The sequence below is a fragment of the Leptonychotes weddellii genome, chromosome 4 (assembly GCF_054177405.1).
Source record: "Leptonychotes weddellii isolate Sample4059 chromosome 4, ASM5417740v2, whole genome shotgun sequence".
Taxonomy (NCBI): domain Eukaryota; kingdom Metazoa; phylum Chordata; class Mammalia; order Carnivora; family Phocidae; genus Leptonychotes; species Leptonychotes weddellii.
The window spans coordinates 15529502-15555622 of record NC_138372.1 but is presented as its reverse complement, the minus strand read 5'-3'; the positions used below and the strand labels follow the sequence as shown (position 1 = coordinate 15555622).

The window sequence follows — 26121 nt, the reverse complement described above, 5'->3', positions numbered from 1 at the left end:
AAGCGTCTTAACCTGGACTCTCCTGGGTGGGCTTCAGAGAGTCCACCAGGCAACCCTGGAAATTTTACATCAAACTTAGGGTGTCTGTTTGCTTTTCGGCTTGCATCAAATTCTCAAAAACTGGAATGTGGCCCTTAGAAAGGCCTCTCTTTAAACCTCCTATCAGGGACACCCTCCCCCCTTCTCCAGGCACCTGGAGTCCTCCATAGTGTCCCCACACTGGGGCTCCCTCCCCGAGGGCTCAGTCAATTGTGCTCCTAGGATAGGGCCCTAGGAGTGGGGTGGGGGTGGGTGGGTGTTGAGCGTGAGCACTGTGCCAAGTAGCTCCAGTCTGTCACCTGCCCTCTGGGGGTTGAAGAAATTCAAATGAGCTTCTGAACCAGCCAGGGCCCCACCTGCCCCTCCCCCCACTCCAGCAGCTGGAAGGAAGGAGCCACACAGCCTGTTGATGAAGACCGCCAGGGCCAGAGAGAGGCCCATTCTTCCCCAGATAAGGCCCAGGACCCCTTCCCACTACCCCATAGGGAATTCAAAACACTTCTTGAGCTGAACTGCATTGAGCAGATTTAAATTGACCCCGTTCAAGCATTCATTCAACACATATATCCTGATGCTCCTTATGTGCCAGGCACTGGGGACCCCGAGAGAGAAAACGGTGAAGAGTAAGGCCCTACTATGGAGTTGTTCACAGTCTAGTAGTGGTGATAAGGCGTGAATACAAATAGCCATGAGAGAGTGGGCAGAGAGACCTAGAAGGTCCCAGCGGGACCTTCCACACCAGCTAGCTTGGTGGGCACGGGTGAGAAGTGCTTGCTGCTATGCTCCGCCTCTGGGCCCCAGCAGACCTCACGAATCAATGCCCACCACTCTGGCTGCACGGGGCTCCTGGCCTCTGTGTGCCAGGACGCTAACACCCACCGCTTGAGATGCTATCCGGGCCCAGCCCCACTGCTTCATTTCGGAGATAGGGCGGCTGAGGCACAGAGAGGGGAAGAGACTTCCTAAAGATCCCAGAGGAGTTGGTGGCAGAGTGGGAGGTGCAGATCTCCTGCTTCCGACCCTATAAACTTCTAGATACTTAGTTGGATAGCCTGGGCTGGATGAACTCGGCTGAGGATAGTGGGGGCAGGGTGCACAGTGCCCAGGCCGCCATGAGGGTCGGAATGCGAGCAACAAGATCTTGAACTAGGGCAGGAGCGGCGTGGATGGGAGGAAGCATTCAGCCAGAGGTGACCCCAGTCAGACCCACGAGCTGACAACAGAGGAAGCAGCAGTGTCCCCATGACCGCCTGTGGCTTATGTCTGCAGTCACTGTGTCCCTTTGCACGGGGGGCTAGTGAGGGGGGAGGAGGGGTGCCAGGGACGGTGGAGTCCAGTGCCAAGGGCGTCTTTTTGATGGCAAATCGGAGGGAAGTTCTATTGTGCTGCTTTGGAGCTGAAAAAAGGGTTCCTTTTCACACTCCAAATGCTACAGATTCTTCTTCCTGGAGAGAACAAGGGCTGAACTTTTAACCTGTTTTCTCTCATCGGCCTCAGCCAGAGACGCGCCAAGCCGGGCTCTCTGCCTGGGCCTGAGGAACAGCTGCTGGAGCCGTGTGGAACAAGGGAGAGGAGACTCCGCTTGGGACTAGAAAGGGCTCGGGTGGGGGAGGCAAGCGTGCCAAGCAGGTGGCCCCACCCCTTGGCTGGATTCTTGGGCTGACCCAGAGGCCAAGCACTAGAGGATTCCATGGCCCAGAGGAGGGGCTGTGAGCTACATCCTCATTGTATGGGTGGAAGCTCAGGCCCAGAGAGGGCAAATGACTTGCCAAAAGTCATGGACTAAAGCCTGGTGCTCAAACTCCAGGCTCCCAGGGAGCTCAGGCTGGGGAGTGCTCCACGGCCCCCCCTCTGCCTCCCACCACACCTGGAACCAGCAAGGGGAGGATCTCAGGAGGCCGGAAGTCAAGGGGCTAGTTGGCTCACAGATAGGAAAGGGCTAAGAGGGAGTGTGAAGTTTGCAGATCCCCTGGCGGCGGGTGGGATGCAAGAAGCTCCCTTCTCCCCATACCACTCCTGGCTTTGCCCGGAAGCCTGCCTCTGGGAAAGCTGTTACCCCTTGGGGCTGTGGCAGGAGGACACCCATGGGTGCTCTTCCCCCCACACTTCCCCTCGGCCTTTTGCTTTTCAATGTTGACACCTCCCTCCACCCACTGCACATAAGGCCGGTAGGCAGAGCAGATAAAGTAGGGGTCAGGAGGTCAGAGGGCCTTCGATTCTAACACCCGCTCTGCCACCTACTCGCCTTGTAACCTTGGACCTGTAACCTTCCTAAGCCTTGGTTTCTTCACCTAGAAAATCATCATAGTGCCTTCTGAGTGGGGCCAGGAGGACGGAAGGACAGGGAAGTGTGTTAACCTGGAGCCCAGCGCAAAGCAGAGCCTCGGTGAGTGGCAGATATTCTTTTTTTAGACGGAGCGTGGTGCTTTTTGTCTGACCCCGTGCCTGCACACACGCCATTTCCTCTGGGCTCATGCGGTGGCCCCTGAGAGTGAGGCTCCCCCCGCACTCCAGACGGCACTTGCCAACATCTGACAAACATCAGCCTCTAGCCCCAGCGCCGCAGCCTCCGAGGAGCTTTCCTGGTCCGTCTGATGCTGCTTTCCTGGGATGTCCTGCGTTTCCTCTTTGTTCCTCTCAAAACGAACACGAAAGTCACATTCGGTTCCCCAGGGAGTCTGGGGCTAGTCATTCTTGCCCCAGGAACCTGGGTGGGTTCAGGGAGCCAGGCCTCCTTCCACCACCAGCATTTCCTTCCTTCTCCCCATATCACCCCAGACATCTCCCCTCCAGCCCCAAAAATCTGCAAAAGGGAGAGAACTCATGGTCACAGAGATGGAGACCTTTCTATTAGGAGCTGGAGACCCTCACCAACGTTCTTCCAACAATGCCAAGACATAGTTGATACAATCCCATTTCATAGATGGGAAAATTGAGGGTTACCAAGGCTCGGGAGCTTGCCCAAGGTCACACATCTTGCATCCACAAGCTGTGCTCCAGCTGTACGGACTCTGTGGTGCTCTCTCTCAGCCCTGTACCCCACACATACTGTTCCTTCTGATCGTCTCCCCCTCCACACCTCCTCTGCCTGCCCCCAAGACCCAGCACGGGGCTTGGCACATAGTAGGTCTACAGTCAGAGGCCGAAATCACCCCCCACCCCCGGGCTAATGTTCTGTTCCACCAGAACAACATTCATGACTTCAGCCATTGCCACCTACAACCTGCACTGTATTTAGCTACTATTTTTCTTCCAGCTGACTCTTCTTTTAAGTGCATTTTAAGGAGGAAAAAGTTATCATTATTATAAACGGGAAACCAATATCACTTGCCATAAAAAGAAGGAAAATAAACACACGACTATTACAATTAAAAATGTTCCTCTGCAAACTACCTAACATCATTTCACTTCCCACACTTTGGGGACCGCGAGACTGTGCCGAGCTGCTTCTGAAGTGCTAGAAATGTCCCCATCCCATCCCCACTGTGACAATGACAATCCCTCATGCAGGGGAAGCTGTTTTCGCTGTACACAGATAATTAATCACCGTACGATGTGACAAAGACTGCGACAGGGACGTGCAAGGGGTACTGTGGGTGTGCAAGGAGAGGAAGAAAATGCTCAGCTTAGGGATGGCTTTCCTGGAGGAAGTGACACTTGAATGGAGGCTTGAAGAATGAGTTAGGAGGGAGTCAGGAGAGGCTGAATGGGAAGGGCATGTGAGGCAGAGGGAACAGTGGAGGCAAAGGCGAGGAGGTGAGAGAGAGCACGGTCCGTGGGAATGAGTAAGTGTTGGCAAGGGTTGGCAGCTCTCTGAGGCCCCCTGGCTGGACTACGTCCACCTGCCCACATCCCTGCCTGCTCCTCTGGTGCTCCCCACCCCTGCCCTGCCCCACACTGCCCTTTTCCTCGCCTCTGTTCACTCCCACCCCAGCGAGCCCTCTGGAAATGTCTGGTTTGCAAGCCCTGAATGTGCTCCGTGACCATCTTTTAGAATCCCAAGGGCTGGATGAGGGGACTGAAGCTGTGCGGACAGATTCTCAGCACTCCGGAGAAAGCTGGAACCAGGGCCTCCAGCCGCCAGCTCGGACAGCCCGCCTCGGTGGGAAAACCGGGTTCGCACCACGGCAATGGCTTTGGCCCTAGCCCCGCTGCGCCCACACCCCCTCTCCTTCCTGGAGACTGCACAGAAGAAAGCAATCAGGAGGCCTTGATTGCACAGGCTGGGGAGGCCCGTAGGCCCCTCTGGCTATGTGTGAACGAGCAGTGTGCATTTCAGAAATATTTGAGCTAAAAGGGGAGACACACTGAAGTCGTTAGTGTGGAGCCGACAGGAGGGTGGCTGCACGCGGAGGCCCTGGCGGACGCTACCACCACCCCGTTTCAGGCTGGGGCAGGCGGCCACCGTCTGCTCCCCGATCCAGCCCTGGTCAGCTCTGTCTGACCCCTGCGGGGGCCGCGGACCCTGTTCGTCTGGGCTAATGGCAGTGTGTGAGAGTTCCAAAGAGACGAGGAGGAACTTTCATTAAGCACCTACTGTGTGCCGGGCACTGAGACAAGCACTCTAAATACGGCTTCGGCTCATGACGACCTGTGAGGTATATGCTATTAACCCCGTTTTATAGATGCAGAAACTGAGGTCAGGGAGGTAAAGCAACCTTGACAAGGGCACACAGGTGAATCTGGCATTTGAAATCACATCTGTCTCATTTTACATCTGCAGGACTGCTTTAAGTGAGAGAGTGCAAGTGTGTGTGGGGGGGGTGGGCAGAGGGAGAGGCAGAGAGTCTTAAGGAGGCTCCACACTCAGTGCAGAGCCTGACGCGGGGCTCGATCCCACGACCCTGAGATCATGAGCTGAGCCGAAATCGAGAGTCAGACTCTTGACCGACTGAGCCACCCAGGTGCCCCCATCTGCATGGTTTTTCAGATGTTGCAGATATAGCCTTAAAAAAACAGACAACATACACACACACACAATCACTAGGGCTCTCTGTATGTTTATTCTCCCCCTCTGTGTGGGCCTGAGTGAGGACAGGAGGGGAAAGAGGGAAGGGCAGCAGGGGAGTGGGGCTCAGACAGTCCAAGCTAGAACCTTGGCTCTGGCACTCTCCAGGGTATGACCACAGGCGAGCCTGTGTTCCTCTCTGGCCCTCAGTTTCCCATCTGTAAAATGGGTCATGTGAGCATTAGGTGACATCAGGTAGGGGAGTCCTACTGATCTGCCGTCTCCCAGGGCCCTCATTTTCGGGGAAGCTTTGTCTCTGCCTCCTTCACTGCTGTATCCCTAGCACCGAGAACTGGTTCTGGCCCCCAGTGGATGTATTTGACCTCTACGTGGCAGCTGGGTGATGTTTCTAAAGTCCATGTCTGATCATGTCTTAACTGAGCTTAATGCCCTTCAGAGCTCCCGCTGCCAGTGAAAGTCTTAGCCCTTAGCTTCCTGCCTTCAAGGCTCCTGCTGGCCAGGCCAGTAAATTATCTTCCAGCCATACTCTCTTGTGTCCCTAGTGTCCAGCCACCCTGAAGTTCTTCTGCAAACATGGCCCTGGTCACTTGACCATTCCAGGTTTCTCTGCCTAGAATGCCTGGCCCTTCCAGCTTTGTTAGCCTGGCTAACTTCTCTTCCAAAACTTAACTTGAAGGCTCTTTCTTCCTGTCCCTGAATTCTCCTGGGTTAAGTAACAAGATCATGGTCATTCCATGAACATCTAATCTACCTAATGTGTGCCAGGCCCTGTGCGGGGCACTGGGGATGTCAAAATAGATCAGCAAATCCTTCCCTCAAGGAGCTTCCAGATTAGTGCCTGACCCATGAACTTTCTACACAAAGAGGCAGGGTGAGAATCCTGGTCCCGGTCGGGGCCCAGGAAACCCAGGGGCAGAAGGCAGCAGCTTTGACCAGGAAATTAGCAAAGGCGGAGGCAGCGTTTGAGCTGTGGCAGAAGACGGCAAGGGCATGCCACGTGCAGGGCACAGAGGCATCAAAGGCTCAGAGGCGGGAAACTGCAGGGCACTTTGGACAACAGTAAAATCTGAGGAGTGGTTCTCAGTCGTGAGCTCTGGGCTAAGAGTTTAGCGTTCGTTATCTCATTTCGTGGTACCGATTTGTGAAGTACGTAGTACTGGATTATCTCCCTTTACGGATGGAAAAACTCAAGTTAGGAGAGATGGTTCAAGGTCTGCATGGCCAGGGAGGGGTGCATCTGTGTCTGCCTCCCGTCAAAGCGCATGTACTTACCCCTGCACCATGCTAGAGTTTCTGTCCCATGTGGTAGAAACAAAATGCTTCATGGAAGGCTATGGGAGCTTAGGATGGGGCCAGAACTTGTAGGGCCCTGAATGTGAGTCTAAGGAGTTTGGATCTTGTCCCATAGGCAATGGGGAGTTATGGAGGATTCCTGAGAAGGGTAGTGACGTGGTCTCTCCTGAAAATGGACAGACTCCTAGTAGTTGTTCCCTGGGGTCTTTGTTCCAGACTGGCCAGCAGCCCACAGCCCAGGTAGCAAATCAGCCTGGTGCAGGACCCAAGCAGCAGATGCTGCTCTGGACCCTTTCCGGCTGCTCCCTGTCTGGGGCTGATAGGGGGCTGCGGTGACTCGAACACAGGCCTGTCTACCCTACCATGGGCCATACCAGGCAGTCAATGGCTGGGAGTTGGAGCATTCTTTCCACGGTCCACAGCCACATTAGAAACTCCAAGAGGAGGCAACAGGCAGGAACCAGGAGATGAAGTTCAAGGCCATTGACAAACTGGGTGACTTGGAAAAGTCACTTCACCTCTCTGAGCCTCAGTTTCCTTGTCTGTAAAATGGGGATCACAAAATCCTTGCTCTGTGTACTTCGCAGGGTTGCTTTGAAGATCCAAGGAGGCATTGGGTGCAAACTTTTTTTTTTTTTAAGATTTATTTATTTATTTGAGAGAGAGAGAGAGAAGTGCATGAATAGGGGTGGGGCAGAGGGAGGAAGAGAGTGAATCTCAAGCAGACTCCCCACTAAGCATGGTGGAGCCCGACGCAGGGCTCGATCTAATGACCCTGAGATCATGACCTGAGCCAAAATCAGGAGTCAGATGGTTAACAGACTGAGCCACCCAGGCGCCCTGCAAAGGGAAGGCAACAGTGAAAATGGCTAACGCTCATGGAGGCTGATGGTGGGCAGGTGCTTCATCCACACTGTCTATCTCACTGTCATCCCAGAGCAAGCTTCCGGGGAAAACGAGGCTTGGAGCGAGAACTCCCCCAGGACCACATGGCCAGTAAGGGGTGGGGCAGGATCTGACCCCTTTGGTCTGACCTGGAAACCACCAGGCTATGCCGCCTCACAAATGGGAGGGAAAAATCACAGCTTCATGTCCCATGCCCTTGGTCCATGAGCCAGTCACACCACACACCCTGCAAAGCTAACACTATTGTCCCCATCGTACGGATGAGGAACCCGAGTTCAGAAAGGCTAAGAGCCTACCCAAAGTCACACAGCCAGAAAGAAGCAGAGCTGGATTTGAACCCAGATCAGCCCCATTGGCTTCCCCAAGGCCTCTCCCCTGAAAACCAATGAAGATCCGCGGCTACCAGAGTCTCGGCCCAAAGCAAGGCGAGTGGGGGGTGGCGGTGCCCAGAGGAGCCCCGAGCCGGCTCCAGGAAGACCGCGGACTTTCTAAGGTGACACCAGCCAACAGGCAGCACGTTGTTTTTCCAGCTCGGGCCCCCCTCTCCGCCCTCAGGCCCACGGAAAGGGGACCCAGCTAATGTAAAATCCTTCTGCCCCTACCCCTCCTCTGCCTCGGTTGCCTGCCTGGAGCCGGCTCTTGTTTTCTCAGGCTCAGGCGGAGGAGTCCCCGCGACGCCGGTTCCTCCGCTCCGTCCCCCGCCTGCCCGCTGCTGGCCTGGGCATCCGCCAGCGCCGGCCGCCCGCCTGAAACCCAATCCTCCGGGCCAGCCGGGTTGCTCGCTAACAGCGGGCCGCATTGTGCGGCAGGGGCTTCGGGAGAGTTTGGATTCGCTGCTTGGGGACCCACTTAACCTCCGCAAAGGACAGGATGATGGATGGAGGTCTGGGAAGGGGTGGCTGGGGGTGGGGCGGGCGGTAAATGAACACCAGGGCTTGCCTGCGGAAGGGGCGGGGGGGGGGGAGGGTAGCAGGCACGCGAAGAGCTCTGCACACAGAAGAGCTTCGGGAGTCCTCACGACAACCCTGAGGGATGCTGGTTACCGGTCCCACTTGATGCACAAGCAAGCTGAAGCTCTGAGAGGTTAGGTGACTTGGCCAAGGCCGCGCAGCACATCAGAAGTTGAACCCAAGCCTATTGCCCTTGAGCCTTCCTGATGCACCAAGCTGCCTCCCGCAGGAAGCATCGGCTCTGTGATTTTTAACCTTTAAAGCCCCTTTCCTTAAGCGAATCCACAGACGCTTCCCACCTGTTAAGTAGGTAATAAAAATAAAGTGATGGCAGTCGGTATTACTGAGCACCAACTCTGTGCCCTGTGCCGTGCCATGCGCTCTTTGACTTCATTTCCTGAGATCCTCACAACGACCGATTAGTTCAAAACAATTGTCACGGCCATTTAAAAGGAGGGGAGAGGGCGCCTGGGTGGCTCAGTTGGTTGGGCGACTGCCTTCGGCTCGGGTCATGATCCCGGAGTCCCGGGATCGAGTCCCGCATCGGGCTCCCTGCTTGGCAGGGAGTCTGCTTCTCCCTCTGACCCTATCCCCTCTCATGCTGTTTCTCTCTCTCTCTCTCTCAAATAAATAAATAAAAAATAAAAAATAAAAGGAGGGGAGAGAATGTCAACTATACTTCAATAACAAAATTAAGAAAATAAGCAAGAGGAGAGGAAACTCGTCCCCCTGCCCTGCGACCTTGACTCATCAGCCCAGCTGGACTGTGAGCGCCTTGCGGCCCAGGCTGAGTGTGGCTCGCTGCTCAAACCATCTAACCCCCCACCTCGTCCCCTCCCTCCCCCCGCCCCCGGCCCACCCAGACATCAGATGCTCCCTCCTGCTTACACCATCAGTCTGGGTGTCTGGATTTTTCCTCCGGGAAATATGGTCTTTGGTATCAAGATGACTCCATATAGTATATCATTCTAAGTGCTTACTTAGTGCCGACCACTGTGCTGTCATGGCTCGGATGCTCACAACACCCCATGAGACAGAATTATTATTGTCCCCATTCGCTCATCCACCCATCATCCGTCTCTACCCATTCATCCACTCATCCTCACTTACCCTCTCCATTTGTCTGCCGTTCCACTGGCCCAATAACGCACCACTGGTCCGCCCATCCACTGGTACATCTAGCATCCCACTTTGGTAATCCATTCATCATTCATACATTTCTCCATTAAACCAACTTCCCTTCCTTCCATCATCTCTTCCTCCCCAGCTTCCTACACATGTGGGGAAATGAGCTGCAGAGAGGTGAAGCACCTTGCCCAGGGTCACGTAGCTAGTGAGCAGCAGATCCGGGAGCCGAACACAGGTATGCTTTGTAGCCTCCCACTTTCTCACTTTATTTTTAACTGTCCTGTTTCACGCAGGTTTCCTATTACGTCACCTGAAATCCTTCTGGATGTGTGTGGAGTGTAAATTACAAATCAATAAGACACAGGCCACTGTAAGTCCAAGCCAGGGTCTGTCAGGTTGGAGTCAATTAGCAAGCCTGCTGCAGGACCTGCTGGGACTGGATTTATTTGTCTAATTGGCACTGGTTTCTCCCAGTGAAGGGCAATTAACTCAAATCCCAGAATCCAGACCACCCCTCTGCTTCTGGGCAAGATGTCAGGCATTTAGCTACATGAAATTTTATTGTTCGTTCATCTACCCACTGACCTACACCCCCACTCATCCATCTTTCCAACCATCCAATCCTTGCAATCATCCATAAACTATCTTGCTATCTACTCACCCATCCACCTACCTATTTACCCACCTGCACACCCTTATCCTTCCATCCATCCATCTACCCACTCACTTACCCAACAGTCCACCCACCCATCCATCTACCTACCCATTCTCATACCCATCCATCCACTGAACCAGCAAATCCAAGCAAATACTTAGGAAATCATTCTGCCTTCTCGCCATTTGACCATTCATCCGTCCGTTCACCCTCTCACTCACCCCATCCATCAGTCTATTATTCCATTCCCCAATAATCCACCATCCATTTGCTGCGCCATACATCTAGCATCCCACTCAGGTATCCATCCAGCCGTCCACCATCCATCTTCCCATTGAACCAACCTCCCTCCCTACCTTTCTTTTCATTTATCTACCCACCTGACCATTCACTTTCCTGTCCTTCCATTCACACCACTTATATATCTAAAAATCTGCTACCCGTCTATCTACTCCTGCCATCCAGCTAGGCTGCATTTATTGAACACCTACTATGTGCTAGGCCCATGCTAAGTATTGGAGAATCAAAAATATACACTGTCGGGGCGCCTGGGTGGCTCAGTTGGTTAAGCGACTGCCTTCGGCTCAGGTCATGATCCTGGAGTCCCGGGATCGAGTCCCGCATCGGGCTCCCTGCTCGGCGGGGAGTCTGCTTCTCCCTCTGACCCTCCCCCGTCTCATGCTCTCTCTCTCTATCTCATTCTCTCTCTCAAATAAATAAAAATAAAAAATCTTTAAAAAAAAATATACACTGTCACTTTCCTTAAGAAATGTTCTGATTTGGGACAAACTCAGAGGAGACTTCCCAAATGGGTGACACCTGGCCGGAACCCCAAATACTGACTAGAAGACAGTTAGGCTGGAAGGAGGGCAAAAAGAGAAGGAGAAAGGAACAGCTTGTGCAAACGCCGGGAGGAGAGAATGTGCACAGCCCCTACAGGGAGCCATAAGAGGGAGAAGGAAGGCCTAGGAGAAGAGACTCCAAACACCGCAAGGAGCCTTGAATGCCTGGCCAAATGGCTAAGATCATCCTGAGGGCAGCAGGGAGCCATTGGAAGGGGGTAGAGGGGGGGTGGCCTGATTCAGCTGTCACTGCATTCTCTTGAGTCCATTGATTCATGGGTCTCTTGATCCATTTTGTAGATGAGGAAATTGCAGCCCAGGGGTCAGAGAGGTACAGAGGACTGTCCCAGGCTGCACAGCTGGTCATGGGCAGAGTAAAAATTCCACCCCAGTTTTGATGGCTCCAAAGCCCTCGCTCATTCTGAGAGTAGCCGCAGTTTCCAGAATGCCTGCCTCCGCCCTATGTTAACACTCCCCTCCAGTTCCGCATCTGTGGCCCTCGGCAGCAATGGGTGCAGTGACAGAACCCCCAGGGCACCGTCTCTGCTCGGCATGACTCCACCTTCTCCCTCGGGGTCCCTGGGCTCGCTTGCCAACTGCGCCTGGCATCTCGGGCGGGTAAGCGCACATGGCTCTGCTGGGGCATTCGCTCATGTGTCCGTGTTTCACAGGAGAGCCACCCAGCAAGTTCCTGTCATCGTCTTCGTGATCAGAGCCTCCATGTCTTTGTCATCAGCTACTGCTCATTCCCCACGGCCCCCGACCCCTGAGATGAAGCCAGATGAAGAGCCAGGCCTGAGAGCTCCTGGCATGAGCTGCTGGGGCTTGCGGCATGGCTGTGCTCAGAAGCGTTGATGACAAAGGAAGGACCTGGGAAGGAACAGGGCTTGAAATGAGGGGGCTTTTAGAGTGGGGAAGACACTGGGGGAGGGACACCCTGAGCCAGATACAGGGAGGGGCCAGGCCAGACGGGGAGAGAATACCACCCCCGCCACCAGCATCCGCATCACCACGGAGAGACCGTTCACTGAGCACCTACTCTATGCCAGGCCCCGTGCCATGCCATGGACATCCGGGATCGCACCTGAGTTCATCCAAGCTTCCCCAAAACCTTCAAGGGATGTAGCACTGTTCCCATTTTGCAGATGAGCAAACTGAGGCTCAGCGAGGCCAAGGTAGTGGGCTAGGATCTCCTGCAAGTCGGTGACAAAGGTGGATTGATTTCTGAGCTGTATGACCCAAACTCTTTTCATGACTCCAAGGCAACTCTGGGGAGTCCACAGGCTGGGGCGGGGGGCAGTGGGTGAGGGCCAAAGCAGGTGGTGGGGTCAGGAAGTGGGAGCTTCTAGATCTGAGGGTGGTAGCATGGAATCAGGGAGTAGGCATGGTCTGATCTGGAAGTGGGAGGCTGTTGCCAGGGAGGCTGAGTGCTGAAGCTGAGTCCTGTGCTCTTCCTACCGCAACTGAAGGTGCCTTTGCAGCCTGACGAGTGTGGGGAGGAGGGCTCTGCCTGCTCCAGGAGGTACCCGGGGTGGGCTGTGATAGTCACATCACCTGCAGTGGGGCTTTTCTGGGCTTCTGGGAGTGGCTGGCGGCAGAGGAGACTTCTTGCCCATGTGAGAGATCCTCTCGTTTCATGAAGTCATGGAAAGCTTCCAAGGGGAGTCGGCCACCATGTTGGGAGGGCAGGGCCCCTCTTCCTCATCTATGATTTTATAGCCCTGCCCTGGGAAGCTGACCAGGTCTTGCTGGGCCAGGCAGAGATTCTGCCATCAGTCGTCCTGAGGGGATGCTCCAGACCTGTCTGACAGTCAAGACCTTCGATGGGCTGGCCCTGGCCTCTGACCCCGACTGCACCTCCCCCCACCCCACAGGGCCAGGCTCCCTGTTGGAGGCCATGGCTTCAGCTCTCCCATGGCTGAGCCTTTGCCGTTGGTCATACCCCTGCCTGGAACACCCTCTCTGAAAAGGTGGGACCGTGGCAGGCAGGCATGCAGATAGCAGGAGCGAGGCCCAGGGCAGGAAAGAGGAATTCCTTAAATGTGGTAGACACTTCTTTTGCCCCCATCGGCTGCCTAAGCTGCTTCCCCTTTCCCCCTACCTTCTTCATTTGGAAAATTCCTCTTTACCCTTTAAGACTTAACTCAGGCATCTCTTCTTCCAGGAAGCCTTCCCTGACCACCCTTGACCCCCTTCCCTGGCTTGGGTTAGATAGGCTTTCTCTGGACAAGTTTGTCTGATGCCCTTTCCTAGCTGGTATTTGGACGGGGCAGGGGTCCTGCAAGGCTGACTGCTGAGTGGAACATGGTGGTCCTTGGTGTCCAGGGTGACCAGGAGCTGGCTCCCCCCCGGGCACAAGGAGAGGCTACATCAGACAGTGAGCAGATGGCCTCAAGCTCACAAACATGACAGGCTCGGCCTGCCTCAGAGCTGAGCCAAAGAGGAGCCTTCCCAAGCTGCTGGCTGTGCCTCTCGGCTTGTCTATCAGGGAGCAGGAGGCCACGGGACCTCTGGCCGCAGTCAGGCCAGCCTCCTGCCCTGATCAGCCCTCGATCCCACAGGCCCACATGGGCCTCTCCCTCGCCGGGAATTCTGTGGTGGTGGTGGTTGCAGGGGCAGCTCTGGCAGACGCGATGCTGGCAGCAGGCCAAGGAATTCCTGTTCTAATTGAGAAAGTGGGTCTGGAACCTCATGCGTCTCCGCGCGCTGCTGTGTACCCTACTAGGATGGGATGCTTCTCCGACAGGGTCAAGGTGTGTGGGGGGCGGTCCTGCGCCCTCATGCTGACCGGAGCTCCTGATCCCTTCCCTGCCGGTCCTCTCCTCCCCACACCCACCCTGGGTCTGGCACTTCCGCGACCTCATCCGGGAAATGGGAGCACGAAACAAGACTTACCCCTAGGTGCGGATGCAGAGCTCTGATCTTAGCACAGGGCCTGGTACAGTCACCCTGGTTCGGGAGAGGTTAGTACCAGTTTTTATCACCCCTGCTTGCCAGGAGGCCACGGGACTGAGAACAGCTCCCAGAGAAACCTCCGGGTAGGGTGGGACGGGCAGCTGCGTTTGAAGAGGGATAATCGTCCGAATCCGGATGTCCGGCTATTGGGTACCTACTATGTGTCAAGCACTATGGAGCTGCCATTTGGTCCCCACTCGACAGATGAGAAAACTGAGGCTCAGAGAAGGCCAGCGACTTGCCTGTGGTCTCTAGGGAGCTGGTGGTAGCATGGGGATTCTGCGCGTGGTCTGGGACTTCCTGCTACCTCCTGTCAACACTCAGAAAGTCCCCCGTGCTGGGCCTGGCAGGGAGCATTAACTTGGCCTTATTTAAAGTTGCAATTATCTGTCCCATTTCCCGCTGGTTATAGCTGAGCTCTCTGGGGAGGCAGGAAGACCCTGATGGAGGATGCCACGAACAGGGAGTTTCTCAGGAATCCTCCCCTGAGCCTGTGACTAAGTGAGCACAGAGGACGTGGGTTCTCATCCTGTTCCTGGGCCTCTCTCCCTCTGCCCCTGCCCCAGGGAGCTGACCAGGCCAGCACGGCGGCCGGGAGGGTGGACGGGTGCCTTGTCAGTCCTGCAGAGGCGGCAAAGGGCTCACACCATGGGCCAAGGCACAAGACAGCTCCCAATGTAGAGATGGGGAGACTGAGGCTGCAGTGTGCGTGGAACACAGACCCAGAGATGGGCCTCAGAAAGCCCACTGAGAGGTGGAAAGACGAAGCTAGGGAAGGGCCCTGAGGACTGAGCAGAGAGTAACAGGGCTCACAGAATGGATTCGGGCTTTTCAATGGGCTGCTGCCTCCTGAAGGCCTTACAGGGGACAGAGTGCCATGGGAGCCCCGTTCCACAGACAAAAAGCCTCAGAAAGGAAGGGCTGGGCGAAAGCTGCATGTTGGCCGCTCAGCGGTATGGCCAGCATCAGGCTCAGTGAAGACAAGTCAGTGGGCCAAGATCCTGTGCAAGTTGGTTGGGGAAGGCAGACTTGATTTCTGGGCTGTGTAACCCAAACTCCTTTCCTGACCCCCAAGCCCAGATAGTCTGACTCCCCATCCCCCTCTTCCCACTCAGACACAGGATGATCCAGGCACACACCCACTCCTCTTTCCTGCGTGCAGTCTCAACAACAGCCCCCACCCCATCTTCTCCCCTCTGATTTCAACAGGCTCCCTCCCTGCGCACCTGCCGTGCATCTGCAGCCCCTGCCTGGAGGCTCCTAGGCTGGCTAGAGGGATACTCTCAGTGCTTGCCGTGAGGGTGAGGCGCACACGCTGGGCTGGGGGACAAGAGGAGCAGGAGAGTAGGAACCCAGGTGTTTGGTCCAAACACAGGGAAGCAGCATATCCTGCATATTCCAGGGAGCGGACGGTGTGGGATCAGCAGCCAGATCTACATTTGAACCCTTCTTCCTACCCCAGTGACCTCAGGCAAGCCACTTCCTTCCCTCTCTGAGCTGTGGACTGGGGATAACATTAGCACCTGGCAGGTGGCTGTGACAATTAGTGAGCTCATGCACGGAGGATGTTTAGCTCAGTGCCTGGCTAGAGTAAGTGCTCAGTAAAATACTGGCTGTCATTACTAAAACTCCAATTTCTACACAACCTGGCACAGTCGCTCAGTAAAGGAAGTTTTGGTATTGTGATTATCTCCAACATTAGCCAGACCCCTCTGGTCAAGGCTAAAGCAGACTCTGGGTCTGTGGTAGATAGAACTATGTCCGCCCCTCCCCCGTCCCCCACCCCCCGCAAAGGGGTCCATGTCCTCATCCCCAGAACCTGTGATGGTTTTACAGAGCAGAAAGAACTTTGCAAACAAGATTAAGTTGAGGATTGTGAGATGGGGAGAGTTCCCTGGATTGTCCAGTTGGGCCCAGTGCAATCACAAGGATCCCGGCGAGAGGCAGGAGGGCCACAGTCCGAGAGATGGGGGGATATGAGCAGAGGGCACAGACGGCTGGAGGGGCTTACCAGCCAGGGAAAGAAGCTGGAAGAGGCAACGAAATGGATTCATCCCCAGAGCCCCTGGGGAAATGCAGCCCCACTGACACCTCGATTTCCGCCCAGGGAGACCCAGTTCCGACTTCTGAGCCCCACCCAGTTCTGGAAGATAGGAACTGTGCTGTTTTGAGCCACTGACATGTGGTTGTTTGTTACAGCAGCAGTAGGAAAACCATGATACCATCCTTAATCGAGAAAGTGCTCCTTTCTGGCACCCTGGCAACCACCCCAGCCTTAAGAACCCATCGAGGAAAGGCCCAGCCCCTCTGCCGAGAGAGGGCAGCGGTGGGGGCTGGGGGGTCCGAGGCTGTGCTGATGACAGTCCCCTCTCCAGCATTCCCAGCCCTGCCTTCCAGCGGCACACGTGTCCAGGAGAGGCCTGTGGCTGTGGCAGGGCAGATGCTGGTCCCATGTCACTGGGCACCGCTGGGCCCAGCAAGTCTCTGTTCTGGACTCATGAGAGAGCCGGTAGGGATGGGCTATTCTATTCTACCGTCTATCCAGTACTTACCATGCGCCAAGCCCTGCCCAGGGCCCAATCTTCACAGAGGCTGGGAACTATGAACCAGCCCCATCATACAGATGAAGAAACCGAGGCTCAGAGAACGAAGTAACGTGCCCAAGGTCGCCTGGCTTCCGCAGGAGCAAGCACAGGCGTGGGCAGCCGCAGCCCTCTCTGGATTCCCTGTCTGCAGCCAGTCCCACCAGCCAGGGGCCCTCCGTCGCAGGCCGGGCTGTGGCACCTGGGGCTACTCCCTGCCCCAGATCCCTTGGGGCCTCGGGGGTACGAACTGTGCTTCCTCGGCCTCGCAGAGGTCGACACAGTAGGCAAGGTCACAGGGCGGGAGGCCCCTCCGAGCGCTGGGCCCCGCTGGGGCGGAAGAGGCGCTCTGAGAAATCATGGAACCAGGACCCCTGGATGGATGCCAGGCCTTGCTCACGGGGAGCCGCGGCAGCTCCGTGCAAAGCCCCCTCCCACATGACCTCACTCAGCCTTCTTCCAGCTCACCGGCCCCTTCCCATCTCACAGAAAACAACGAGAATGAGAATGATTAGAGTAAGGGCCACTTGCGGAGCCCCTAGCCATACCAGGCGCCAAGCTAAGAGCTGGTCGCGGTCCTCTCATTCTGTCCTGTGACGCATCCCCTGGGAGGACACTCCGAAATCACGCTCATTCTCGACTGGCACACTGGGGTTCAGAAGCCCAGCCCTGCACCCCTCCGGGCCTCTGTTAATGTCCTTGCTGTACAGAGGGGCGAATGGGCCCAGGGAAGTTCTTGGCCTGCTCCATGCCCAGCAAGTGAGCACAGGGGCGGGCTGCGAACCCAGATCTCTGGGCCCCAGGTGAGTCCACCTCCCTTTGGGCCACAGGGCATCCCCTCGTGTGACATCCTTGGGAGGCAGGGGTTCCAGCTGAATGCCCTGGGGACCTGGGTCCGCCCAGTGGGGTGGCATATGGCTCTAAATGCATCTTCGGCAGGACCCCACAACCCTGGACACGAGCAGCTAGGAGCTGGGAAGCTGGAACTGGGGTGTCCCCAGTGAGCCCTGGTACTAATGGGGACTCTGCCTGTACCCCGGCCCCTCCTAGGAGCCGTTCGCCTCAGATGACTTCCCGGTGATGTCGGTGCCAGGCTGGGAGGAGGGAGGAGGCAGGCTGCGCGTCTCTGCCACAGCAGGCCTCAGAGCCCCGCTCGGAATCCCAATTGAGCTATTTTTAATGTGCTTCAATTTTCATTTTCTTTTATTGGAAAACACAGATGGTGACTTGCTGCCCCTCACACACTGAGCAAGGCGCAGGCAAGGAGAGATGTGCAGCGAACACATGTACACGCCTCCTCCCGTGGCGGGGGTAACTGGAGCCAGCAACCAGGTTCTGCAGCTGCTCTGCGCCTCAGTTTCCCCAGCCGCAAAGTGGGGCTGGCTGAGGCGGCCCCCAAAGCCCCTGTCGGCCGCACAGTCTCTGAGGGTCTGGGCTAGAGCAGGGGAGGAGGCTCCAACCGGATGCTGGCGGCAAAGGGTGTCCAGCGAGAGGGACAGTGTCGCCAGAGAAAGAGAGGAAGGACAGTCGCTGGCCGTGGGGAATGATCCTATTTAGCACTTCCAGGCACACTTTGAGGATTTCCTATTTCCATTTTACAGATGAGGAAGTGGAGGCCCTGCCCGAGAGCCCAGTAGCTGGGGAGGGGCAGAGTCGGTCACTCACTGACCCAGGTCTGTGTGGGCACATCGTCGCTTCTCATTCTTGCCCCTCTCCAAATTGCTCCTGTCCGCTGTTATTTACTTTTCTCATTATAAAAGCAATACATGCTCATTACAGACTATTTGGAAAACGTAGCAAAGTCAGAAGGAAATGTGAAGTACAAAATCATCATCTCCCCCCTTTTGCCCCTCCACCCCTACGTGACCTACCGCTAACATTTTGGTATGTTCTTTCTGCTCTTTGTTTTTTTAATTCACATGATTTGTGATGCTTTTAACAGCATCTGGTGGTGGTGGCACAGGGTAGGGGCGGGCTGTGCATCACAATGGACTCAGGTGCCTTTTAAAAACACCAATCCTGGCTGTCCCTTACCCCATAAGACAGAACGAATTAGAATCTTGGAGAGGCTGAAAGTTGGTGGCTGGGAATCTGTATCTGCCACCAGCTTCCCAGGCAATGCGGAAGCAGCCTGCCTGGATCAGCCCACAGACATGCACTTAGTAAGACTGTGGGCTCCCGAGACGGCTGGAGCCACCTGGCTGGACCATGGTCTGAGCTGTGTGGCCTTGGATGAGTGAATCCACCTCTCTGAGCTGCAGTTTCCTCATCTGGGAAAATGGGAACCTCCTCTGCGGGGTGATGGCAAGGAGGAGAGAAAAAGGCCAAACAGGATCTTACACCCACCTGACACACGGCCACACTCCCAAGGCTGTCATCCTAACTGTCCCAAAGCCACCAACGTACGTGTCCTAAGGCCGCTTTTCTGGGGTACAGCTGGTATGGGGGAGAGGGCCCCAGAGGAGAGAGAAATGGATACAACAGAGGAAGCAACCACCACAGGATTTGGGGGATGATCAGCTGTCTCATGTCCCCAGGCACATCAGCCCTCCCGGACTCAGGAGCACCTGGGAACCACAGGCACGTGCCATCCCACCTGCAGCCAGGCAAGACAGGATGCAGATTCTTGGGGCCCAGGCTTTGGGAAGGATGGGAAGCTGCTCCCTGAGGCTCGGTGTAGAGCCACCTGGAGCCAGGGAAGAGGAGCACAGGTGAGGCAGGGGGCACTTTGAGAAGGAAAACCGCAATAGATGTTGATCAAGACCCTGTCTCTGCCTCCCCAGAGCATCCCTTTCCACGACACAACTCAGACCCTGTCACTCCAGGATTATCAGTGGCTCCCCACTACCACAGGTGGAGGGCCAAATGAGACTGGTAGTCATTGCCATTCACTTACTGAGAACCCACTATGTGCCATGCATCTAGAATGAAGCTCCTGCCGTTCCCTTCCTTGCTCCTACCTGCCCCTCCTACTTTTTTAAGGACAAGAGTGGTTGGTGCATGGTCCTACTCCATGCACCAACCACTCTTGTCCTTAAAAAAACAGGCCCCCTAGGGTAGCCAACTGGGTGGCTCAGTTGTTGGGTGTCTGCCTTCAGCTCAGGTCATGGTCCCAGGGTCCCGGGATTGAGCCCCACATCAGGCTCCCTGCTCGGCGGGAAGCCTGCTTCTCCCTCTCCCACTCCCCCTGCTTGTGTTCCCTCTCTCTCTGTGTCTCTGTCAAATAAAATAAATAAAATCTTAAAAAACAAACAAACAAACAAACAAAAAACAGGGCCCCACTGCCATGCCTGGAGTTGACCTTAACCCGGCCCACCCTACCTGCCAAAATTCTGTTCATCCTTCAGGGTCTGGCTCAAAGGTCACCTGCTGGGCTCCCTCAGCCCCCTTTCTGTGTGTCCCCGCCCCTGACTAATGCTGGGATAGAATGGTTTGAGTGCCCCACCCCCAGCAAACTGTGGGGTCTAGGGGGGCAGAGTTGGGTCAGATTCTGTTCTCTCTGAATAAACCAAGCATGAGCTTCTCTCTAAGCCTCAGTTTTCCTAGCTGTAAAATGGGTGAGTCATGTTATTTCTCTCACCTGCCTCAGAGGATTGTCATCTATAGCAAATTAGAAGGTGTGGATACATTTTGAAAACTGTAAAGTACATAAGCCTTAAGCTGATGGGCAGAGAGAATGTTGCATGGGTGGGATCTGGAGCAGGTCCCTGAAGTCCCCCTGCCACACACACACACACACACACACACACACACACATGCCTGCTGTCAGCTGGGCCCAAAGTCTGGCGTTGCAGGTCATGGGCTGCAGGAGCTGTCGGGCAAACGTGGTTGCGGTGGGGGTGGGGGGCCCTCTGGAGGGTGCTATAGTCATCAAGGGAGGTGAGCTGCTCAGTGCCCCATGTGAGAACATTTCCCACATCTCCTCTACAGTGTGTCACAGACCACAGTGGGGGTGCGGGTGGAAAATGCTTTGAATTCTCTGCCCAGAGGCTCAGAGACGCATAGATGGGTAGCCCTTAAAGGCAGAGCCATGGAGGGTAGGTGGTTGGTGTGGCCAGGGGCCAAGACAAGACTCCTTGCAGATGGTGGCCCAGCACTCCACAGTTTACAAGGCACTTGCCCCTTCATTGTCTTGTGCTTTTCTTACCACAATTCTGCAACATGGACGTTCATTCATTCATCAGACCTTCCCTGAGCATCTACCGTCTGCCTGCCTCGTGCTGGAGGAATGGGTTCCAGCCCCTGGGGCAATGCAGACTAAGAGGATTGTGGGGACAGGAAGAGCATGGAGCAGACAGACCACCCTTACATGCAATAAAGGGTAACAGGTACCAGCACGATGGGCGCACAGGGACACACAGGAAACAGGTCTCAGTGGCCTCATCATACAGGTGAGGCCAAGGGTTTGGCTCAAGACCCGTGGTCGTTGATGGCTATGCTATGCTCTTTTGGGATGCCTTGTGGCCGGTGAGGGAGTGAGCCAGAAAAATAAAGGGAAAAAAGGTTCCAAGCAGAAGAAAGAGGAAGTGCAAAGGCCCTGAGGAGGGAGGAGTCATTATCTGATTCCAGTGTGTTCATTGGCTACCTAGTGGATGGGCGCCATGGTGTCCTACTTGGGGGTGTCGCGGACCCCCATTTGGGAGGCAGCGCCCATGCAAATGAGTGCCGGCTGCCACCTGACACCTGGCCCCGTGGGGCTCTGATCCAAGGACTGACTGCCTGGTGCTCCTGCCAGGTGTGGCCCATCTCCCTGCCCCCGACCAGCTGCCTAAGGAAGCCCTTCCCAGGAGGAACGGCCTCCCTTCTATGTTGCTTCACGCAACCCTCTCTGACCCACTGCCTTTCCAGGTTGAGATGCTGGACATCTGGCAGGGTGAGCTCAAGTTCTGCAGGGTCATTCCCAGCTTTGTGGACCCGCATACCTGAAAATAATAGCTTACACAGAGTGAGCACAGTCTTATTTTTAGTAACATTTAGGATCCCCATTACACAGATGAGAAAACTGAGGCACAGAGACAGGACAAAATTTACTCAGGGTCCCAGAGCTGGCAAGTAAAAAGAGCGAAGATTTGCATTCACACCTGACTCCAGACTCTAGTCTGCTCCAGTCCTTCTAGAACGCCCTCGCTCTCTTTCCAATCTAGCCAAATCTTACCATACTTCAAGGGCCACTGCCTTTGGGAGACCCTCCTCGACTGGCCCAACTCACCTCAATGCTCCCTACAGCCTGTCTGCATGTGGGTCAGCAGGGTCTCCTGGGGGTGGGGGGGTGGGGCAGGGCTCTCAGCAGAGACAGAATGACCCAAACCCAGAGTCCCCGGCAATAGCAGCCCGCCCATCCCCCAGAACATGGAGAAGGTCCTCCCTTCTCTATCTGACATCGCACCCTGCCATTACTCTGAATTTTAAAAACATAGTTTTTAAGTGAAAGACGTATATGCTTATTATAAGACATTGAAACATTATTGAAGAGTATAAAATGGAAAGTCAAAGCACTTTCTCCAGAGGGAGTCACAATTAGGAATCATTTAGACATTTCCAGTGCATAAAATGTATATAGAGAGTCATAAATGCATATCTATCTCTTTGAAAGTCACAAATGAAATCATACTCAACATACTGCTTATAACCTGCTCTCAATGTTTTATAGACGTCTTCTGACCCTGGTACAGAAGGTTCCGGCACATTCTTTCTCCTGGCAACTGGTAATCTAGTGTGGGACAGCTTCCTCGTATCTAAGATTCGAGATGCAGCCCCTCTCTGCTCACCCCTCAGGGAGTCTATGAGGAGAAACTGAGGCAACAGGTGGGGGGGCTCTCAGGAATGGTGGGTGGAATAGGATGGGGTTGTGCCCCCTGCTGGGCCAGCTGGGTTCCAAGGTGGAAGTGGGGTCAGAGCAGGTCCACGGGCTGGAGAACATCCTCCCACTCTCCCCTCTTCTAACAGGCTTGTCTCCCGCGCCCACTACCCCCGCCTGCCCGGGCCCACGTCCCCCACACCTCATAAATCTGCAGACAGCCAGGCCTGCTCAACCCCGCCGGGACACCCCCCCCCGAGACTCCCAGATAAAGCTGCAAACTGGCAGAGAGTTGGGTCTCTAGGGCCTGTTCGGCACCTCCGGCCCAGGCCCTGATCCAGCTGGGCCTTGCCCCGGGGGGTCCTAGGGGTCAGTCTGACTGAAGGTTGTCTGTGCATGTCTCAGGGGACCTTTCCAGTCCAGCTGCCCAGCTAAGCTTCAGCCTCCCCTCTGGACCCTTCCACCGCCCATCCATCCTGAAACCGCAGCTACACAGACCTTTCCCGAACACCCCTTTTATCATGTCACTCCCTGCTCGTGGCCTGTTGGCGGCTCCCCACGGCCTGTGGGAGAGAGTGCACACTTCCTCCTCCCACGGCCCTTCCAGCCCCATGTCTCCCCACCCCCACCCACCCCAGGGGCCCTCAACCCTGCGGGCTGGGCTCCTCCCACTGCACATTCCCACCTTCCCACTCTGCCTAAGTCCGCGGAGTGAATACCCACGTGCCCAGAGACAGATGTGGGCAGCAACCCCCCAATGATGTGACCATGGGCACATCACTTACGCTGTTGGAGCCCCATCTTCTTATGGGACAAAGAGCTGCCTTTCTAGAGTTGTTGTGTGGACTGCACAGAAGGAGCTATGCAGGGGCGCCTGGGTGGCTCAGTCGGTTAGGTGTCTGCCTTCGGCTCAGGTCATGATCTCGGGGTCCTGGGATGGAGCCCCTCATCCCTCTCCTTCGGCACCCCCTTGCTTGTACTCTCTCTCAAATAAACAAATAAAATCTTAAAAAAAAAAAAAGAATGAGCTCTGCTGATTAGAGGCCCAGTGCTTGGCCCTTCACAAGGACCTCCTTCCTTCCTTCCCTGTGCTGCTGCTTCATCGTCGTGATCATCATATCAGCAAACACACACCGTGCTTGTGCCCGGACAGCTGGAAACATTTACTGTATCTCACTTTATTTAATCTTAATATTCCTATAAGACAGGCACTGTATTACCCCCATTTTACAGGTGAGAAAACTTAGGCCGAGCGCAGTGAAGTAATTGTCCAAGGCCATGTGACCAATCGGCGGGGGCGGGGGGGGGGGCAGAACAAAAACTTGAGCCCAGGGGCAACTAGCGTCCCCAGGAAGCCCCTCCTCCAGAAAGCCTCTGGAAGCTTAGTGAGATGGTCCCCGCTCTGTCTTATGTCATTTCTCTCATAGCAAGAATTCAGAGTCACCCTGAGGGCACCGAACCTGGGTGGGGGCAAAGGGTGGGGAGGAGGAGGGACAGTTGGGACAGATGAGCCTTTCTTTCTGAGGCTCTGTCCTTTCCACAGGCCACAGCTTTGCAGATGGCAGCCTCTTGCCTATTCAATTTTGGGGACCCCCCTCTCCTGCATCCATGTAAAAAATATTTCCTGGTCTTTATTTTTCAAAACCCTGTAAAAGTGAGTGAAAATGAATCTGGGGAAGGCAGGTCAGTGTTGTGAAAGGAGAACGGAGCTTTCCAGCTTCCACGTGACTTGGACAAGCCCCTTTTGCTCCCTGGACCTGTTTCTCACGGGGGCAGTCTTCGAGAGGATTCAGGGGAACCAGACACCGCTTCCTAGAATGCTGCACAGTGAGACCGTTTCTCCCTGTCCAGTTCCCTTCAATCCCCTGCCTTCAAAGAGAAAGCCTCCACTGAGGGCTGCTGAGACTTTAACACCTCCCTGAAACATGGCTGGTGTTCTTAACAGTGAGCAGCAAGCGGGCCTCAGACTCAGGACCTGTGAAGAGCTGCCCCTGGTGCTCCCGCTCTTCGCCTCACCTGCAGACCTCTCCTTCCTGCCCCAGTGCCTAAGGAGCTTCTACCCTTTCACATTTAGCAAACAGGGACATGCATGGGAAGCAAGTCCCCATGAGCAACCTTGGCTAGGGAGGGGGATGGGGTGAGTCTGAGGCTCTGCCCCGACATCCTGGTGAGACTGAGCCCCAGGTGCCCGCAGCTGTGATTGGCTTCGGGCCATGCCTTTGCATGGCCTTTGCTTGCTTCCTGGTGCCCCTCTGGCCCCCTAAACCCCACCTCGGGCTCCCGTCCTTTCTGCCAGGGCCCAGCTAGGAGAGGGAACATTGGGCTGGAGCTGGACCATAACCATCCTGTCCTATCTCTGCTGTGTTTATAGTTAGTTACCTTCTGCTTGTATCGAGAGATATTGCTGTTTTATTTATTGCCGTGATATGGACTTTCCTTCTAATACATTTACTCCAGTAAACAGAAAAGTGAGTCATTTCAAGAACAGCAGTGAGAACATTGCTCGAGCAGGTAGAAGTTGAGATTGACAATTGGGTGCCACAGGACGAGAAAGGTTTCTGTGCCCCTTTAAGCCCTAACATTCTGGTTTGGTCTGGGGACATTCCTGCTATTTTTGTGCATTGAAATAGCTTCTTGGCTGCCCCGTCTCTCTCCTGGGGTGGCCACGGTGGGCCCGACATCTCTGTGGTGTCCATGAGGGGCCCACTGATGCCCCGGCATACAGAGTGCTCAGGATCAGGCTGCAGGGTCCTGCAGCAGAGCCTGGAGCCCCCACCCTGACCCAAGTGTCTCAGGCCCAAGTAAAGATGAAGCCAGGGTCAGGGAGCAGACTAAGTCCTTCCCTTGTCCCCCCAATCCCAGCACCCTCTGGGCTCGAGGTAGAGGTTCTGGGAAGGCCTCCTCACCACATCTGGAGCTCATTATGCTGAGAAGCTGGAGAGTCTGAGGATATAAATGGGTCCAGCAAGGGTTTAGATAAATACGGGGATGATAGATCCGCACCAGGTTATTGAGGGGAAGTGAAAGGATGTTCGAGGAAGATCCTTAACCTTGTCAAGCTCCTCGACAAACTGTCCCCAGGGGGGCCGTCTACTCAGCAGCCTCATCTCCTGCCTCTCCCCCACACGCAGCCCAAGTGTGGCCAAAGGCAGAGACAGCTCCCCCTCAAGACGCCAAGTGTGGATCCCTCTGCCTGGCGAGCTCTTTCCTTCCCCTTTCACTGGTCTCTGGGAAACCTTCCCTGGCCACCCAGGCTGGGTGTGGCGCCTGGCCTTCCTCCACCAGCGCATGGGACTGATCGACTTGTATGTCTGCCCAACTACTCGACTCGGCCACAAGAGTCTAGTGGAGGGCCCAGGGTGTCGTAGTATATGACAACAAGAACTGCCCCCATTTAGTGAGTGCCCGCCATGGGCCAGGATGTACACTAAGCATTCCACAGGCATCCACTCATCTAATCCGCACAACACCCTGGTCAGGCAGGGCCTCTGATCATCCCCATTTTACAGACAAGGAACCTGAAGCTCAGAGAGGTGAAGCAACTTGCCCAGGGTCACACAGCCAGAAAGTGGGGCACGGAGCTCAGGCTCGTTCTTCCACACCGCGATGCTTCACCCAAGTTGTGGGTGAACAAAGACTGTGCTCCGGAAAAGTGAATGGGAAACCAAGTATCCACTCAGATCCAACTCCGTAGGGTCCTTTCCAGAGCCTCTTACCAAAAAGGGGGTTTTAATTCCCTTGTATGTCTTGTCTACACGGTAGGAGTGCTGCACAGTGATTTTTCTGTCACACAAGGCATGTAGATGGTCATAAATAAATCTGTAGAGTGCCTTGGACATTACAGAGAACATTCATCACATAAGTCTCCAAATAACCCTGCGTGGTAAGTTTCATTTGACAGGTGAGGAGATGGAGACCGAGGAGGAGAAACAACCCACCCAAGGCCACAGGCGCTAGCGTTCAGCCAGGGTCCAAAGCCGTCCACAGGGTGACATGCAGACCACT

At 55.2% G+C, this 26121-nt stretch overlaps 1 protein-coding gene across 2 annotated transcripts in view; it reads right to left on the bottom strand.

Annotated features, from left to right (window-relative positions):
• EPHB2 (EPH receptor B2) overlaps positions 1 to 26121 on the bottom strand; it is a 183902-nt gene that overhangs the window by 123334 nt on the left and 34447 nt on the right. The window lies entirely within an intron of this gene.